This window comes from Ornithorhynchus anatinus, chromosome 4, assembly GCF_004115215.2.
Source record: "Ornithorhynchus anatinus isolate Pmale09 chromosome 4, mOrnAna1.pri.v4, whole genome shotgun sequence".
Taxonomy (NCBI): Eukaryota; Metazoa; Chordata; class Mammalia; order Monotremata; family Ornithorhynchidae; genus Ornithorhynchus; species Ornithorhynchus anatinus.
In genome coordinates, this window is record NC_041731.1 from 102801012 (window position 1) to 102819357 (window position 18346).

The 18346-nt window shown below is 43.9% G+C and overlaps 2 non-coding genes across 2 annotated transcripts; both read left to right on the forward strand.

Moving 5' to 3' along the window:
- The first annotated feature begins 2506 nt into the window (after positions 1–2506).
- LOC114811881 lies at positions 2507–2644 on the forward strand. The gene has a single exon (XR_003759577.1). It is a non-coding gene; the product is annotated as a small nucleolar RNA SNORA7 (small nucleolar RNA).
- Positions 2645–16543: 13899 nt separating this feature from the next.
- LOC114811447 lies at positions 16544–16681 on the forward strand. Its single transcript, XR_003759150.1, has one exon. It is a non-coding gene; the product is annotated as a small nucleolar RNA SNORA7 (small nucleolar RNA).
- The last annotated feature ends 1665 nt before the right edge of the window (positions 16682–18346 follow it).

The window sequence follows — 18346 nt, forward strand, 5'->3', positions numbered from 1 at the left end:
ATAATAATAATTGTGGTATTTGTTAAGTGCTTACTATGTGCCAGGCACTGTATTAAGCGCTTGGGTGGATAGAAGCAAATCATGTTGCACAGAGTCTCTGTCCTATGTGGGGCTCACAGTCTCAGTCCCCATTTTACAGATGAGGTAACCGAGGCCCAGAGAAGTGAAGTGACTTGTCCAAGGTCACACAGCAGATAAGTGGCAGAACGGGTATTTGAACCCACAACCTTCTGACTCCCAGGCCTGTGCTCTATTCACTACACCATACTGCTTGTCCAGCACTTAGGACAATGTCTGGAACATAGTAGGCGCTTAACAAATACCACAGTTATTCTCATCAACTTAGAGATGGGACTGGGGAATCGAAATGACAGATAGACTTGAAATGCAGGGAGGGAGAAAGGGTAAAAATACCTCTTTGGGCACATTTCTATTTGGGGATTGTAAGTTACAAAGACAAACTGTAACTTGTCTGAATTGTAGGGTCTAAAACTACCAACTCATGTCATTAAAAGACGTCCACTAGGGAGTAAAGTGTTCCACTTTATCCCATCAGAAGGTTGTTGCATGCTGAAATTAATTCTGAATACATTTGAGCATAATCTTGTAGTTTTTCCCTCTGCAGGGAACATTTTCCTGTTTAGTTATATCTGACATGTGAACGGCTGCAATCAGATGCTATCTCAGCTCTGGCACTTTCTTTTGGGTGGGACTGGAGAGAAAGATTAAGGAAAGGCATTCTTGGCTGGCATGGGAAAAGGTGGATCCGATACCATTTTTTCTTTTCTTTTTTTCCAGCAAATCCCTAACTGTAAAGTGAATCATGTCTTTGGTATGACAAGGCTACTGTTTGCTGCTTCTTGGTGCCATTTTCCAGTTACTGAGGAAGGACCTTAGCACTAGATGAAATCTGTGGTGATAATCAGGAAATAGGTAGGTCTTGATAAGCACAGATTTTCTAGAGAAGCAGCAGGGCCTAGGGGCAGGGATTGTCTCTCTCTGTTGCTGAATTGTACTTCCCAAGCACTTAGTAGAGTGCTCTGCACACAGTAAGCACTCAATAAATATGACTGAATGAATAGTGGAAAGAGTATGGGTTTAGAGGTCAGAGGACCTGGGTTCTAATCCCTGCTCTGCTAATTGCTCTGTCAACTGCTTGCTGGGCAACTGCTTGGGCAATCACTTCACGTCTCTGTGTCTCTGTTTCCTCCACTGCAAAATGAGGATTAAATACCTGTTCTCCCTCTTACTTAGACTCTGAGTTCTATAAGGGATAGGCACTGTGTCTGACCTAATATCATATACGTTCCGCAGTGCTTAGAACAGTGTTTGACACATAGTAATTGCTTAACAAATACCATAATAATAATGTCAAAAATGTACAATATTCCTTGTGTCTCCTTCTCCCTAACTGGCTGCTTTTGATCTATTTACAATAATAATAGTAATAATAATAGTAATTGTGGTATTCGTTGAGCACTTCCTATGTGTCAGGTACTGTACTAAACACTGGGGAGGTTGGGAATACAAGCAAATCAGGTTGGACACAGTCCCTGTCCCACATCGGGTTCACAGTCTTAATCCCCATTTTACAGATGAGGTAACTGAGGCACAGAGAAGTGAAGTGACTTGCCCAAAGTCACACAGCTGACAAGTGGTGGAGCCGGGATTAGATCCCATGATCTTCTGACTCCCAGGCCCATGCTCTAACCACTAGGCAATGCTGCTTCTCACTAGGCCATGGGAGATGAGGAGCTGCAACTCGCATAGTAGTACCTGTTCAAAAATATAAAATATCCCTTCTGTCTCCTCCCTAGCTTTTCTTCTATATACCTTTGTATGGGGACTGAGGAAGATAATAATAATAATAATAATTGTGGTATTTGTTAAGCACTTATTATGTGCCAGGCACTGTACTAAGCACTGGGGTGAATATAAGCAAATTGGATCGGACACAGTCCCAGTCCCGCATGGGGCTCACAGTCTTCATCCCCATTTTACAGATGAGGTAACCGAGGCACAGAGAGGAGATTTGCCCAAGGCCTCACAACAGCCCAGTGACAGATCTGGGGTTAGAATCCATGACCTTCTAACTCCCAGGCCCATGCTGTCTCCACTACGTCACACCGCTTCCCTGGAGCTGGAACTCAAACAGGAGTAGTAGTAATCATTCAGTGCCCACTTGATGTGGTGCACTGTGTTAGAGACTTGGGAAGTATAGAGTTACAGGATCATGTCTGTCAACTCTATCATATTGTACTCTTCCATGCCCCTACAGTGCTGTGCACACAATAAGTGAACAATATATATCAACCAATCAATATTTATTGAGCACTTTCTATGCGCAGAGCATTATACTAAGTTCTTGGGAGATACAAAACAACAGAATCAGTAGACACGTTCCCTGCCCATAACAAATTTACAGTCTATAGAGGGAGACAGATATTAATGTGAACAAATGAGTGATTTATAATATGTAATTTAAAGGTATTTACATAAGTTCTGTCCCCTCTCAGGGTCGCTCCTGAAGAGTTTCCAACACTCTACCAGTCTCCGCTAAGGGAGGGAGAGTCAAGCAGAGGCCTACCCATTCCATTCCTAGCTGGACCAGCGACTAGAGAGTGGAAGGCAATCTGCTACAAGTCAAAACTCACCTGTGCTAGGCAGCAGCAGCAGGTGAGAGAGTCGAGGCCGGTGACTCAAGTTTCCTGCGCGGAAGGCAGCAATGGTAAACAAGTTCCGTATTTTTACCAAGAAAACTCTATGGATACACTACCAAAATAATTGCAGACGGAGAGTGGGGCATTCTGGGAGAGTTGTGTCCATGGTGGTCAGAAACGACTCGACGGCAAAAGACGTTAAGTGCTGTGGGGTTGGACCCTACTTCTTATCTCTTTTCCAAGAATGGGTGGACTGGCCCAAGAGCCCAGAGAGTTGCTCCCAAGTTCTTTGGAGCATGGCCTAGTGGAAAGACCAGGGGACAGGGAGTCAGGAAACCTGGGTTCTAATAATGATAATGATAGTAATTGTGGCATTTATTGAGTCTCTCCTATGATACGATGTCTTATCGTGGCAGAAGAGTCGGCATACGTTGGCAAAGTTTAGAGCTGTGCCATATAGGGCTTCCCATAATGAAAAGGTCAATGCCAAAATGTCAAATTCAACTCACCCGTGTTGGACAGCAGCGGCATGGGAAAGAGTCAAAGATGGATGATCATGTGATCAAAACACTGATCAGAGACAACAACAGAGACTCAGGTTTTTACTGCATGGAAGAAGGCAGTGGTAAACCACTTCCATATCTTTACAAGGAAACGCTCTGGATACACGTACCAGAACGACTTTATGATAGAAGATGGGATGTTCTGAAGGGGGTGCGTCCGTGGAATCTCTATGCGTCAGAAACAACTCGAAGGCATTTGAGGATTTGTTGAGTAACAAGTACCGTGCTAAGAGTGGGCTATATCTGAGATAATCATGTTCCTCATGGGACTCATAGTCTAAAAAGGAAGGAGACTAGGTACTGAATCCTCATTTTGCAGATGAGGGTACTGAGGCCCAGGTAAGTTAAGTGACTTGCCCAAGGAACAGTTGGGATTAGAACCCAGGTCTTCTGACTCGCAGGCCTGTGCTCTTTCCAACAGACCACTTTGCTTCCGACTCCACCACTTACCTGCTGTCTGACTTTGGGCAAGCCACTTAACTTCTCTAGGCTTCTGTTTCCTCATCTATAAAATGGGGATATGACAGAGTTTGAGCCATGTGTGGGATAGGGACTGTGTCCAAGCTGATAATCATGTATCTGCTGCAGCTCAACTCCTAGGGGGACTAAACAATTGTCTTAGCTACTATTATTAGTTAAACCCTATTGTCCAATTGCTTAACTTTTATTGAGCACCCACTGTGACCAGTGTAATCGACAACAAATTCTCCTGTCAAAAGATGATAGAATATATTTAATCAGAGAGATTAGTTTATCCACTTGAGAACATTTGGATGTTCGTTCTGGTGAACGACTCAAGGAAACAAACCCAGAGGGAAAATCACCATTCCCAAGAACTGAAGAGTTTAACCTTCATACAGGTATTCCCTGATGACAGCCATGTCAGCAAGAAAACTCTCAAGGTCGGCTCCAAATGAATCATCCTTGGCAGCAATTTCTTTCCAAACTGCTTATCTGTCATTTAATGGAAATTGCTACTTGTTTGGAGTGGTATGAAATACTAGCTCAGATGCTGCACAGTTCATTATTCCTCAGGAAACTAAAATAAATATCTTATTGCTCCTGAATCTGCTATGTGAGGAATTCAACTCAGCAAATTCTGTCCCTAGTGAAACTGTCGCCTTTTGGTCACTTAAGCAACCTCATACTTTCTTGTAAAAGCAATGAGAAAAATCTTGTGCTTCAAAAGGGTCTTTTTAATTGAGAACAAGAGTTTATTTTTCTGTGATATTCATAGTCTCTCTTTGTAGAAAAGGAATCCTGATAACTGGAATGGCATTTTCTCTCACATAACTGCCCCTTATCCTTAGCATTGTGCAAATCCTCTGGGATAGAGGCCTTTGTGTGTCTTCATACATGGCAGAAAGCATTCGTTTCTGAAGAAGCATGTCTATCCTTGCCCACATGAATTAATGGGCGCTTTTCGTACGACTCCTTCAACAAAACCAGTTTTCCATAATCAGTCGATTCATCAATTCATCACACTTGCTGTGTGCATAGCACTGTACTAAGTACTTGGGAGAGTATAATACAATAGACAAGATTTTTGTCCTCCAAGAACCTACAATTTAGTGGGGTAGGTGGATATTAAAATAAAATGCAGATAGGAAAGCAGCAGAGTATGAGGATATGTATTTAAGTGCTCATGGTTGGCATGAGTACCAAAGTACTTAGAAGGTTCAGTCTCAACTGCACAAGTGATACAGAAGGGAGGGAATTGGGATGGGAAGATGAGATGTTAAGATGCTTTTTATGATTAACTTTTCCTATGCCTTTTGATGTGTACTCTTTTAACTGCAGTATTTTGAAGAGATTGATTGAAAGTGCAGGTTGAATGAGAGACTTGAGTTGAAAATAATGGCCAGGTTATGGGCTTGTGAGACAGGGAGAATGGTGGTGGTGTCAACAGCGATAGAAAAGTCAAAGGGAGGAGAGGTTTGGGTGGGAAGACGAATTCTGTTTTGGACATGTTAAGTTTGATGGGTCGGGGGATATTCAAGTGGAGGTGTCCTGAAGGCAGGAGGAAATATGAGATCGTAGAGAAGGAGAGAGGTCAGCATGGAAGAGGTAGATTTGGGAATCATCTGTGTCGAGATGGTAGTTGAAGCCATGAAAGCTCACCTCCTCCAGGAGGCCTTCCCAGACTGAGCCCCCTTTCTCTCTGCTCCCCCTCCCCCTCCCACCCTCTGCTCTTCCCCCATCCCCTCCCCTCAGTACTGTGCTCATTTGTATATATTATTTATTACCCTATATATTTTGTTAATGAGGTATATATCTCCTTGATTCTATTTATCTTAATGATGTTACCTTGTTTTGTTTCGTTCTGTTTTGCCTTGCTTTCTGTCTCCCCTGCTTAGACTGTGAGCCCATTATTGGGCAGGCGTTGTCTCTATCTGTTGCCGAATTGTACATTCCAAGCACTTAGTACAGTGCTCTGCACATAGTAAGCGCTCAATAAACACTATTGAATGAATGAATGTGTTCTCCAAGGGAGTGGATGTAAATAGAAAACAGATTGGGACCCAGAACTGAGTGTTGAGTTAGTGTTGAATTGGGATGTGGAGGAGAAGCCCCTGAAAAAGACTGAGAAGGAACGGTCAATATTCTTGCCCACATCCTCAGTGGGGCCTGGAACGCCTTCCCCTTGCTCATACCCGAAAGGCCACCACTCTCCCCAGCTTCAAACCTTTCTAAAATCACATCTCTCCCAGGAGGTCTTTCCTGAATAAGCCCTCATTTCCCCTACTCGCCCTCTCCTGTATACCCTTTAAACACTTTGACACTCACACAAGCCCTATTGCACTTATGTACATATCCTTATACGCTACTATTTCCCCTCTCGACAATTTATTTTATTGCCTGTCTCCTCCTAAACACTGTAAGGCCCTTGAGGTCAGGGATTATGTCTGCCAACTCCTTTGAATTCTACCCAGCGCTTAGAGCAGCGCTTCAGTGCTTAGAACAGTGCTTGGCACATAGTAAGCGCTTAACAAATACAATAATAATAATAATAATAACAATGCTCTCCCAAATGCTTAGTACAGTGTTTGATGCCTGTCTACTTGTTTTGTTGTCTGTCTTCCCCCTTCTAGACTATGAGCCCGTTGTTGGGGAGGGATTGTCTGTTGCTGATTTGTACTTTCCAAGTGCTTAATACAGTGCTCAGCACACAGTAAGCACTCAGTAAGTATGATTTAATGAATGTTTGGCACATACTAAGTGCTCAATAAATACCATGGATTAATAAAACTAAATGCTGCTAAGCCTCTCGATATACAGGCCTTGATACAATCAAGAAGTGTAAGAAATATGAAACCAGAAGTTCTGAGAGTGTAGATGATCCAGAAGACAGAAGGAAAACCAGCTAGATTTCCCTCTCTAGAATTTAACCCCCTACTTACAGTTTCTTGATTGGCAATCATTCTCAGCTTGTTTGGGGAAGTGTAAGCCTTTGACTTCTGGGAAATCAATCAATCAATCATAGTTAGGGGAGACAAGTATAAGTTTTCCACTTCCCCTTCAGGTCCTTGGTCTCAGTACCAACTCTTGAACACTGTTGACACAAGGCTCTACCTGTTAGAAGAGAGATGAGAAACAAGAGAGCATTAGTTTTGACTTGCATCAAACCTTACAAAATCTCAACTTAATAGAGAGTTCAAATATTACTTTGTTATGAAGTTTGCACGGCAATACCAACTGAATTGGTCATTAGCATGAATGTCACGTGTTATAATCGGCTAGACTGTAAACTCTCTGAGAGGTGGGATGATGCCTTTGTATTCTATTGTGTTCTCCCAAGTGCTTCACAAAGTATTCTGCACAGTGCACACTCTGCAAATACCACTGATTAATTATACAGTAATGTGAATTAGATTCAAAAAATCTAAAGGCAACTAAAACTTTACCAGCTTTCCAAATTAATCCACTGATACTCTCATACTTTCTCAGTCATATCTAATGGTAAATCATTTTGTCCTTGTCTTTCCCATTAGGATGTAAACTCCATTTGATCAGGGAATTTGTTACTTTGTTATTATGAACTTTTTAAGCACATAAAAATAATAATAATAATAAGTATGGTACTTGTTAAGTGTTTACTATGTTGGGAAGATACAAGGTGGTCAGTCCCTGTCCCACACAGCGCTCACACTCTTAATCCCCATTTTACAGATGAGGTAACCGAGACACAGAGAAGTGAAGTGACTTGCCTAAGGCCACACAGCAGATACGTGACAGAGCTGGGACCCATGACCTTCTGACTCCCAGGCCCATGCTCTGTCCATTAAGCCAAGCTGCTTCTCAGCATAATACAGTATAATACAGTGTAATACAGTGTACCACCCCATTTGGGAGCTCAGTCAATGTGTGACCACTGCTAATCCATCCTCTTGCTGCTTCTGATCATCATGACCCTCGATGAGGGATTTTTAACTAGAGATCAATAAGCAATAGATTGTACTGAGAACTTATTGGTGGAACACTTCTGGACTTTTAAACACTGCCTGGGTAATTTCAGAGAAAAAAAAAATACAGATGTCCCAGAATCACAACTATCTTGGCTGAAACAGTCAGCTTACTTGTCCCCAATAGGTCTTGCTTTCTATAAATGCTAGTGTTGGAGAAGCAGCATGGCTCAGTGGAAAGAGCATGGGCTTGGGAGTCAGAGGTCATGGGTTCTAATTCCTGCTCCACTACGTGTGGGTTTGGGCAAGTCACTTAACTTCTCTGTGCCTCAGTTGCCTCATCGGTAAAATGGTAACAAATACTATTATCATTACTTTGTTTTGCGTCTGGATTAGAACATGGTCTGCTTATGTTCATTTTAGGTCCCCCAGGATTCTGGGAACTATAGTATGGTTGTCCCATAATGTTGGAGGACTTCAACCCTGTTCTCCTCTCCCACTGTCCATTCTGATGCTTCCTGAATCAAAGAGGAGAGTGTACCAGCTTGGAATATTGTCCCAATTAGCTATAAACCAAAATGACACAATCAGCAAACCAGGGGCCAGAACTAATCTGGAAAGGATTGAGGGAGGTTCCTAATATTTTTCAAGATACAATGTGACCTAATAGATAGGATACGGGTCTGGGAGTCAGAGGGCCTGGGTTCTGATTCTGGCTCCACCACATACCTGCTGTGTGATCTTGGACAAATCATTTAATTTCTCTGTGCCTCAGTTCCCCCATCTTTAAAATGGGGATTCAATACCTGTTTTCCCTGCTAGTTTGACTGTGAGCCTCATGTGGGATTTGATTATCTTGTATCTATCCCAGGGCTTAGTGTAGTGCTTAGCCCATATTAAGTCCTTAACAAAAACTAAAATTATTATTTTTTCCCTCTGAAAAACCCCTTTGAAGATCTCAGTTAATATCACAGAGTCTCTTTCCTATTTATTTACCTAATTTTGGTCTCTCCTGATGGCCCAGGTTTCTTTACCTTCATAATATATACGTGCTCCTTCTCTGTCTTCCTCTTCTACTGAACCATCTATAATGACCAGCATTTACATGGTGTCCAGGACTAAGTACAGAGCCTGGCACAAAGTAAGTGCTCAACAACTGCCATTTGAAAAATTCCCAATTGTTTCCCCCTTGGAATGTATTTTTTTAATCCCTAAATCTAGTAAGCACCTCAATTTACCCAATTTTCCCTCCTCATTCATTCATTCATTCATTCATTCATTCATTCATTCATTCATTGAGCACTTACTGTGTGCAAAGCACTGTATTGCTAGCATTATCCGCTATCTCTTCCTAAACTGCAGCAGTCTCCGAGGTCCTCAACTGTGTGGCCTTTGGGGAGTAACAACCATTCAATCAGTCAACCAATCAATGGTATTTATTGACCACTCACTATGTGCCGGGCACTATACTAAGTGCTTCGGGAGAAGCAACCAGAAGGCCTGCATCCACTTAAAGCTCCACTTCCATCTTACTCAGGGGCCTGTGTAAAATGGAATACTATTTGCCACTTTCCTATCTAATTGAGATGTTGCTTTAATCAAATGAGTAATCAAAAGTGTTTTTTTGAACACTTACTGTGTGCGACTATTGCTCCAGAGAGAGAGGCAGTGCAGTCTAAGGGAAAGACAGGAACTGGAGTCAAGAGGCCCAGAGTTGAGTTCCAGTCCCACCACGGGCTTTCTGTGTGACCTAGGGCTAGTCACTTATCCTCTCTGGGCTCAGTTTCCCCCTCTGTAAAATGGGAGTAAGATAGATAATAATAATAATAATGATAGTGATATTTGTTAAGCACTTATTATGTGCCAGGCACTGTACTAAACACTGGGTACATGCTAATCAGGTTGGACACAGTTCCTATCCCACATGAGGCTCCCAGTCTCAATCCCCATTTTACAGATGAGGAAACTGAGGCACAGAGAAGTGAAGTGACTTGCCCAAGTTCACAGAGCAAACAAGATTGTGAGCCCTGTCTTGGACGGGGAGATACAACAGTAGGTGTGGTGACTACAAGGTGGGAAGCCTTTGCAGAACTCAGCTGTCACTCATGGGGGAAATGTTCTTCAAGTCAATTTAGAATATATATTTGCTCCATAATGCTGAGGCTCTGATAACCTGCCCCACATGTATTTATTTTAAGTTAGAACTGGAAATATGCTCTTGCTGAAGCAAACGACTGTGAAAATCAGTTATCTCTTCTAAAAGACCAGATAATTCCAAACTGACTTTTCCTTGATTTGCATTTAAAACTGCATCCTTATCTATAATGCCATATGGGAATGTGATATTTTTCTCTACAGCTTATCTCCCTGGTTTGTTTTCTGACAAGGTGGCAAGGCAGGGCTCTAGTCTGTCGGCAGGCCCAAGGGCTAGAAGCAGTCATGGTCATCAAGGGAACAATTCCGCTTGAAGAGGGATAATGAAGAATAATAATGAATAAATGTGGTATTTCACTCATTCATTCATTCAATAATATTTATTGAGCACTTAATATGTGCAGAGCACTCTACTAAGCATTTGGAATGTACAATTTGGCAACCGATAGAGACAATCACTGCCCAATAATGGGCTTACAGTCTAAACGGGGGAGACATACAGCAAAGCACAACAGAACAAAACAAAACAACATCATCAAGATCAATAGAATTAAGGAGATATATACCTCATTAACAAAATAAATAGGGTAATAAATAATATATACAAATGAGCACAGTGCTGAGGAGAGGGGAAGGGGGAAGAGCAGAAGATGTGTGGGGAGGGGAGGGGAGGAGGAGCTGAGGGAAAGGGGGGCTCAGTCTGGGAAGGCCTCCTGGAGGAGGTGAGCTCTCAGTAGGGCTTTGAAGAGGGCAAGAGAGTTAGTTTGGCGGATGTGAGGAGAGAGGACATTCCAGGAGAGCAGTGGAATGTGGGCCAGGAGTCGACGGCGGGACAGGCACGAAAGGGGGACCGTGAGGAGGTGAGCGGCAGAGGAGAGGAGCGTACGGGGTGGCCAGTAGAAAGAGAGAAGGGAGGTGAGGTGAGGTGAGGGCAAGGAGATGGAGAGCTTTGAAGCCTAGAGTGAGGGGTTTTTGTTTCGTGCAAAGGTTGATAGGTGACCACTGGAGGTTTTTGAGGAGGGGAGTGACATGCCCAGAGCATTTCTGTAGGAAGTTGATCCGGGCAGTGGAATGAATAGACAGGAGGAAGGGAGATCACAGAGGAGGCTGACACAATAATCCAGTTGCGATATTATGAGAGCTTGTACCAGCACGGTAGCAGTTTGGAAGGAGAGGAAAGGGCGGATCTTGGTAATACTGTGAAGGTGAGACCGGCAGGTGTTGGTGACGGATCGGATGTGTGGGGTGAATGAGAGAGCAGAGTCAAGGATAGCACCAAGGCTGCGTGCCTGTGAGACGGGAAGGATGATATTGCCGTCCACAGTGACGGGGAAGTCAGGGAGAGGACAGGGTTTGGGAGGGAAGATAAGGAGCTCAGTAAGCCATCACAATGTGCCAAGCAGTGTAGTTAGCACTAGAGTAGGTAAAAGATCATCAGGTCCTACAGGGGGCTCACAGTCTAAGTAAAAAGAACAGGTACTGAATCCCTGTATTGCAGATGAGGGAACTGAGGCCTAGAGAAGTTAAGTGACTTGCTCAAGGTCACACAGCAGGTATGTTGTAGAGCCAGATTTAGAATCCAGGTCCTTGGACTCCCAGGCCTGTGCTCTTTACACTAGGCCATGCTACTTCTGAATTGGAAAAAAGGGAATATCATATCTCCTCCCAATTAGAAAGGTCTCTTTTTTTCTTTCTTTTTAATGGTATTTGTTAGGCACTTACTATGTGCCAGGCACTGTATTAAGCCATGGGGTAGATGCAAACTAATCTGTTTGGACATAGTCCTCTCCCCATACGGGGTTCACAGCTTTAATCCCCATTTTACAGATGAGGGAACTGAAGAAAAGCGAAGCTAAATGACTTCTCCAGGATCACACAGCTGACAAGTGGCAGATCTGAGATTAGAACCCAGCTCTTCTGTCTCCTAGGCCTGTGCTCTATCTACTAGGCCATGCTGCTTCTCTTTAATTGCAACAGTCTGCCTTCTTAGAGGGACACCTATCTGGAAGACAACTGTGGCAGGTTCTGCAGCAGAGGTAAGAGCTTCACTACTTGTTCACAGGAAGATCATCAGCCATCATCTTCATCATTGCTATTTAATGGTAATAATAATAATAATGATGATGGTATTTATTAAGCACTTACTATGTGCCAGGCACTATACTAATAATAAGAATAACAATGTTGGTATTTGTTAAGCGCTTACTATGTGCAGAGCACTGTTCTAAGCGCTGGGATAGACACAGGGGAATCAGGTTGTCCCACGTGGGGCTCACAGTTAATCCCCATTTTACAGATGAGGTAACTGAGGCACAGAAAAGTGAAGTGACTTGCCCACAGTCACACAGCTGACAAGCGGCAGAGCCGGGATATGAACCCATGACCTCTGACTCCCAAGCCGGGGCTCTTGCCACTGAGCCACGAATTGGGTTGGACACAGTCCCTGTCCTATTTGGGGCTCACAGTCTCAATCCCCATTTTACAGATGAGGGAACTGAGGCCCAGAGAAGTGAAATGACTTGCCCGAGGTCACACAGAGGGCAAGTGACGGAGCTAGGATGAGAAATGTACTAGGTACATAGCATTGTACTAAGCACTTGGGAGGCTATGCTATCACAGAGTTGGCTGACACTTTCCCTGCCCACAACGAGCTTCCAGTCTAGAGGGGGAAGCTGACGGTCATATAAATATATAAATTATGGCTAGGGAGGTAAGTGCTATGGGGCTTTTTTTCCAGTTCATTGAAAGAGACAATGCAGGTGGGATGATTTCTGATCGGGTTCTGGGAATCCTGGCTTCTTCTTTGATTCCTGGCACTGCTAGTGATTTGTAGGACAAATTGATCTTATCTTCTCTAGACTACATTTCCTTCCATTGTGAGGTAGGAGTAGCTTATAAGGCTGACAATGTCTGTTGGCTAAATATCATTATTAGAAATGTTTCAGCTAAGAATAATCCATAAAGGGCTTTGCACTCTGTTGAGATTGGCTTTAAATAAATAAAATCTCTGCCACCATGCCCTGCCCGATCATTTGATGAGGCCCATAGACTACCTATTAGTTTTTATTATTTATTTCGTCAATCACAAGGAGCAGAAGAACAATGAGGAAGACAGAGACTGAGAACTGGGGAATTCGGGGTGGAGATGAGGAAAGAGACAGGTGAGCCAGGTTGAGCTGCTAGAACGAGAGGGATAATGAGGCTCATTGTCTTGTCAAATGCACCCATTTGAAGAGTAACAGTAACAGTATTTATTGAATGTCCACTGGGTGAGGTGTGCTTATTTGTATGTATTATTTATTACCCTATTCATTTTGTTAATGAGGTGTATATCTTCTTAATTCTATTGATCTTGATGATATTGTCTTGTTTTGTCGTGCTTTGCTTTGCTGTCTCTCCGGTTTAGACTGCGAGCCCGTTATTAGGCAGGGATTGTATCTCGTGTTGCCTAATTGTACACTCCAAGTGCTTAGTACATTGCTTTGTACATAGTAAGCGCTCAATAAATACTACTGAATGAATGAATGAGGTGTCCCACTAGGTACCTGGCAATCTTAGAAATAACAAAGTGACACTTCCCTGTCCATAACACCTTTATGTCCTAATGGGGGAGAAGCACAAAAAATATATTTCTAATTAGAGCAGTCAAAATGAATACATGAGGGCTAAGGAGTTCATAAATGTGGTGGAAAAGCAGCGTGGCATAGTAAATAAGAGCACGGGCCTGGGAGTCGGAAGGTCATGGGTTCTAATCCTGGCTCTGCCACCTGTCTGCTGTATGACCTTGGGCAGGTCACTTCACTTCTCTGGGCCTCAGTTACCTCATCTGTTAAAGGGGGATCGATACTGTGAGCCCCATGTGGGACAGGGATTATGTCCAACCCCATTTGTTTGTATCCACCCCAGCATTTAGTACAGTGCCTGGCATATAGTAAGCAGTTAACAAATACCATAGTTATTGTGATTATTATTAAATGTAAGGAGGGTGGAGAAAACATTTTAAGAATGTGGTCAAACAGAGCCTCAGACAGTGCTTCACCCCAGCTGAAGTCTAAGTAGAAGGGAGTAGGGTTGAATCCTCTAGACTGTAAACTCATTTTGGGCAGGGAACGTGTCTGCTGATTCTGTTGTATTCAATTGATCAAACAATGGCATTAATGAATAATAATAATAATGTTGGTATTTGTTAAGCGCTTACTATGTGCAGAGCACTGTTCTAAGCGCTGGGGGAGATATAGGGGAATGAGGTCGTCCCACGTGAGGCTCACAGTCTTCATCCCCATTTTACAGATGAGGTAACTGAAGCACAGAGAAGTGAAGTGACTTGCTTACAGTCACACTGCTGACAAGGGGCAGAGTGGGGAAACGAACCCATGACCTCTGACTCCCAAGCCCGGGCTCTTTCCACTGAGCCACGCTGCTTAATTGAGTGCTTACTGTGAGCAGAGAAGTGAACTAAGCTCTTGGGAAAGTACAGTGCAATAGAGCTGGATGACAAGTTCCTTGCCCACAAGGAGTTTTTAGTCTAGAGGGGAAGTGCTCTGTACATTGTAAGTGCTCAGTAAATACCATTTATTAATTAATAGATTGAATCCCCATTTTCCAAGAGGCCTTCCAAGACTGAGCTCCCCTTCTCCCTCTACTCCCTCTACCACCCCCCTTCACCTCTCTGCAGCTAAACCCTCTTTTCCCCCCATTTCCCTCTGCTCCTCCCCCTCTCCCTTCCCCTCCCCTCAGCACTGTACTCGTCCGCTCGACTGTATATATTTTCATCACCCTATTTATTTTGTTAATGAAATGTACATCGCCTTAATTCTATTTATTTGCTATTGTTTTTAATATGTTCATCCCCTAGATTCTATTTATTGCTATTGTTCTTGTCTGTCCATCTCCCCCAATTAGACTGTAAGCCTGTCAAAGGGCAGGGACTGTCTCTGTTACCGATTTGTACATTTCAAGCGCTTAGTACAGTGCTCTGCATATAGTAAGCGCTCAATAAATACTATTGAATGAATGAATGAATGAAAATGAGGCACAGAGAAGTGAAGTGACTTGCCCGAGGTCCCAGAGCTGACAAGTGGCAGAGCTGGGGTTAGAACCCAAGTCCTCTTCCATAGACTATTCTTCGCCATAGACTAGAAATGCTCAGATACTATAATTATGTCCAGGTAAGCTCCCATCCAGTTATATGAGCAACTGTAATTTGATTAAAGCTGGCTAGATATAGACTGAAAAGCAACCACACAGGAATTTGTTTTTCATTTTTGTTTGTTTCGTTTTATGGTATTTGTTAAACGCTTACTATGTGTCTAACACTTTTCTAAGTGCTGGGGAAGGTACAAGTTAATTAGTTTGAACACAGGCCCTGTCCTGCATGGGGCTCACAGCCTAAGCAGGAGGGAGAATATGTATTTTAAACCCCATTTTACAGTTGGAGAAACTAAGGCACAGAGCGGTGAGATGACTCGCCCAAGGTCACACATCAAGCAGTTGGCAATGCTCGAATTAGAACCCAGGTCATCTGATTCCCAGGTCCTTGCTCGTTCCACTATGCCGCGCCACTTCTTGGTTGTTGCAAGAATAACACTTGGCTTGCTCTCTCTGAGTACAAAGTTTAGGGCAAGTTAAAATTTAATAGAAAGCATGGTAGAGGCCTTTCTGAGCTCAAAAATATATATTGTAAAAATTCTTAACCTTGCAAAGTTTTCTCTTTTTCCCCCTCAGATAATTCAGGAGTTGAAAAAGCTTATTACCATAATCAATTGATCAAACAGTGGCACTAACTGAGTGCTTCCTCTGAGCAGAGAAATGTACTAAGCACTTGGGAAAGTACAATCCAAAAGAGCTGGATGACAAGTTCCTTGCGCACAAGGAGTTTTTAGTCTAGAGGGGAAGGCAGACGTTGAAATAAATTTCAAATATAGGAAATGACAGTGTAAGGTATACTTATCAATTATACATATACATCCTAATCCGGGGTCTGCCACCTGTCTGCTGGGTGACCTTGGGCAAATCACCCCACTTCTCTGTGCCTCAGTTCCCTCACTTGTAAAATGGGGATTAAGACTGTGAACCCCATGTGGGGATAGGAACTGTGTCCATCCTGATTTGCTTGTATCCACCCATGTGCTTAGTACAGTGCCTGGCACATTGTTAAGCAGTGTGGCTTAGTGGAAAGAGCACGGGCTTGGGAGTCAGGGGACATGGGTTCTAATTCCAACTTCACCACTCGTCTGCTGTGTGACTTTGGGCAAGTCATTTAACTTCTCTGTGCCTCAGTTACCTCATCTGTAGAATGGAAATTAAAACTGTGAGTCCCCCATGGGACACCTGATTACCCTGCATCTACCCCAGTGCTTAGAACAGTGCTTGGCACATAGTAAGCGTTTAACAGATACCGTAATTATTAATTATCATTATTATTATTAAGTACCTTAAAAATGTGCTGAGGGATTGAAGGTGTGGTGAATATCAAGTACCTAAGGGATACAAATCCCTGTGCATAGGTGATGCGGAGGAGAGAGCAGGTTGGAGAAATTAGAGCTGAGTCAGAAAAGGGCTTTTGGAGGAGACGTGATTTGAGGAGTGTTTTTTTAAGGTGGAGAGAGGGGCGATCTCTGTTCGATTGTGAAGGGGAGGGAGTTTCAGATCAGAGGGAGGACATGGGCAAGGAGCTGGCGGAGAGACGCGATCACGGTGTTCTTAGCTGGTTGGTGTTAAAAGAGCGAAACGTGTGATTTGGGTTGTAGTAGGAGAGTAGCATCCCCTCTCAGGGTGGCACCTGGAAAGTTTCCAGTCCTCTACCAGTCTCGGCTATAGGAGGGAGAGCCAAGCAGAGGCCTGGCCGCTCCATTCCTAGCTTGGGCAGTGGTTAGCGAGTGGAAGACAATCTGCTACAAGTCACAACTCACCCGTGCAGGGCAGCAGCAGCATGGGGGAGAGTCGAGGGCAGAGACTTAAGTCTACCACGCGGAAGGAGGCAATGGTAAACCATTTCTGGATTTACCAAGAAAACTCTCTGGATTCACTACCAGAATGATTGCAGATGTTGAGCGGGGCATTCTGGGAGAGATGTGCCTGTGGTGTCGCTTTGGGTCGGAGACGACTCGACGGCATAAGACAAGGAGAGCAGCGAGGTGAGGTAGGAGGGGGAGAGCTGAGTGCCTTAAAGTCAATGGTGAGGAGTTTCAGTTTGATGCAGAGGTGGATGGACCACCACTGGAGGTTCTTGAGCAGTGGGGAACCATGGACTGAATGTTTTTGTAGAAAAATGAGCCGGGTTGCAGTTCGAAATACGTGAGCTCGTCTGTAGATTGTGAGCTCGTTGTGGGCAGGGAATGTCACTGTTGTTGTACTGTACTTCCCCGAGCATTTAGTACAGTGCTCTATACACAGTAAGCACTCAATAAAGACGACTGAATGAATGACTGGAGTGGGGGAGATGCAGGAAGGTGGGAAGGAGGCCTATAAAGTAATCTAGGCAGGATAGGATAAGCGATTGAACGGAAAAGGTGGATTTTAGAGATGTTGTGTGGTTAGGACTGGCAGGATTTGACCACAGTGTTTGACACAGCTGTACCCAAAGCAAAGTTCAGCCTGCCGGTCAGCCTAGGCTTTCTAACTGCTGCTCATAAACACTGAGACAGAAAACCAAGAATTGTGGACAGCCTCACAGTAATAATTGTGGTATTTAAGCACTTCCTTTATGCCAAGCACTGTGCTAAGCATTAGGGTAGCTGCAATGCAGTCAAATCAGATCCAGTCTCACACAGACTCCTGGATCGCTGCCTCAGCAGCAGAAAAATAGGTGCTGGACTCTGATCTGTTAGCTCTCCTTCTATCAATCGCTCATATTTATTAAGCTCTTACTATGTGCAGAGCACTGTTCTAAGTGCTTGGGAGAGCACAGTATAACAGAGGTGGTAGACATGTTCCCTGCCCAGGTTGAAAGATCATCCTATAAATTCTAAACTTGTCAAGGTCAGGGAATAGGTTGGTTCTTTGCCCCTGTCTCCCTTGTTACTATCAATCGAAGAAAAGCTCTGGGCATGTCACTCCCCTCCTCAAAAGCCTCCAGTGGTTGCCCATCAACCTTGGCACGACGCAAAGACTCCTAACTCTGGATTCAAAGCTGTCCATCACCTTGCCCCCTCCTACCTCACCTCCCTTCTCTCCTTTTACAGCCCACCCCATACACTCCCCTCCCTTGCCGCTAACCTCCTCACTGTGCCTCGTCCTCGCCTATCCGGCCATCAACCCCGGCCCACGTCCTACCTCTGACCTGAAATGCCCTCTCTCCTCACCATCCGCCAAACTCTCTTCCTCTCTTTAAAGCCCTACTGAGGGCTCACCTCCTCCAGGAGGCCTTCCCAGACTGGGCCTTCTCTTTCCCTCTGCCCATCCTCCCCTCCCCATTCCTCCTTCCCCTCCCCACAGCACTCGTGTATATTTGTCTATATTATTTATTACTCTTTTTTATTAATGGTGTATATATCTGATTCTATTTATCTGTTTTGATGGTATTGATGTCGGATTGTTTTGTTTTGCTGTCTGCCTCCCCGTTTTG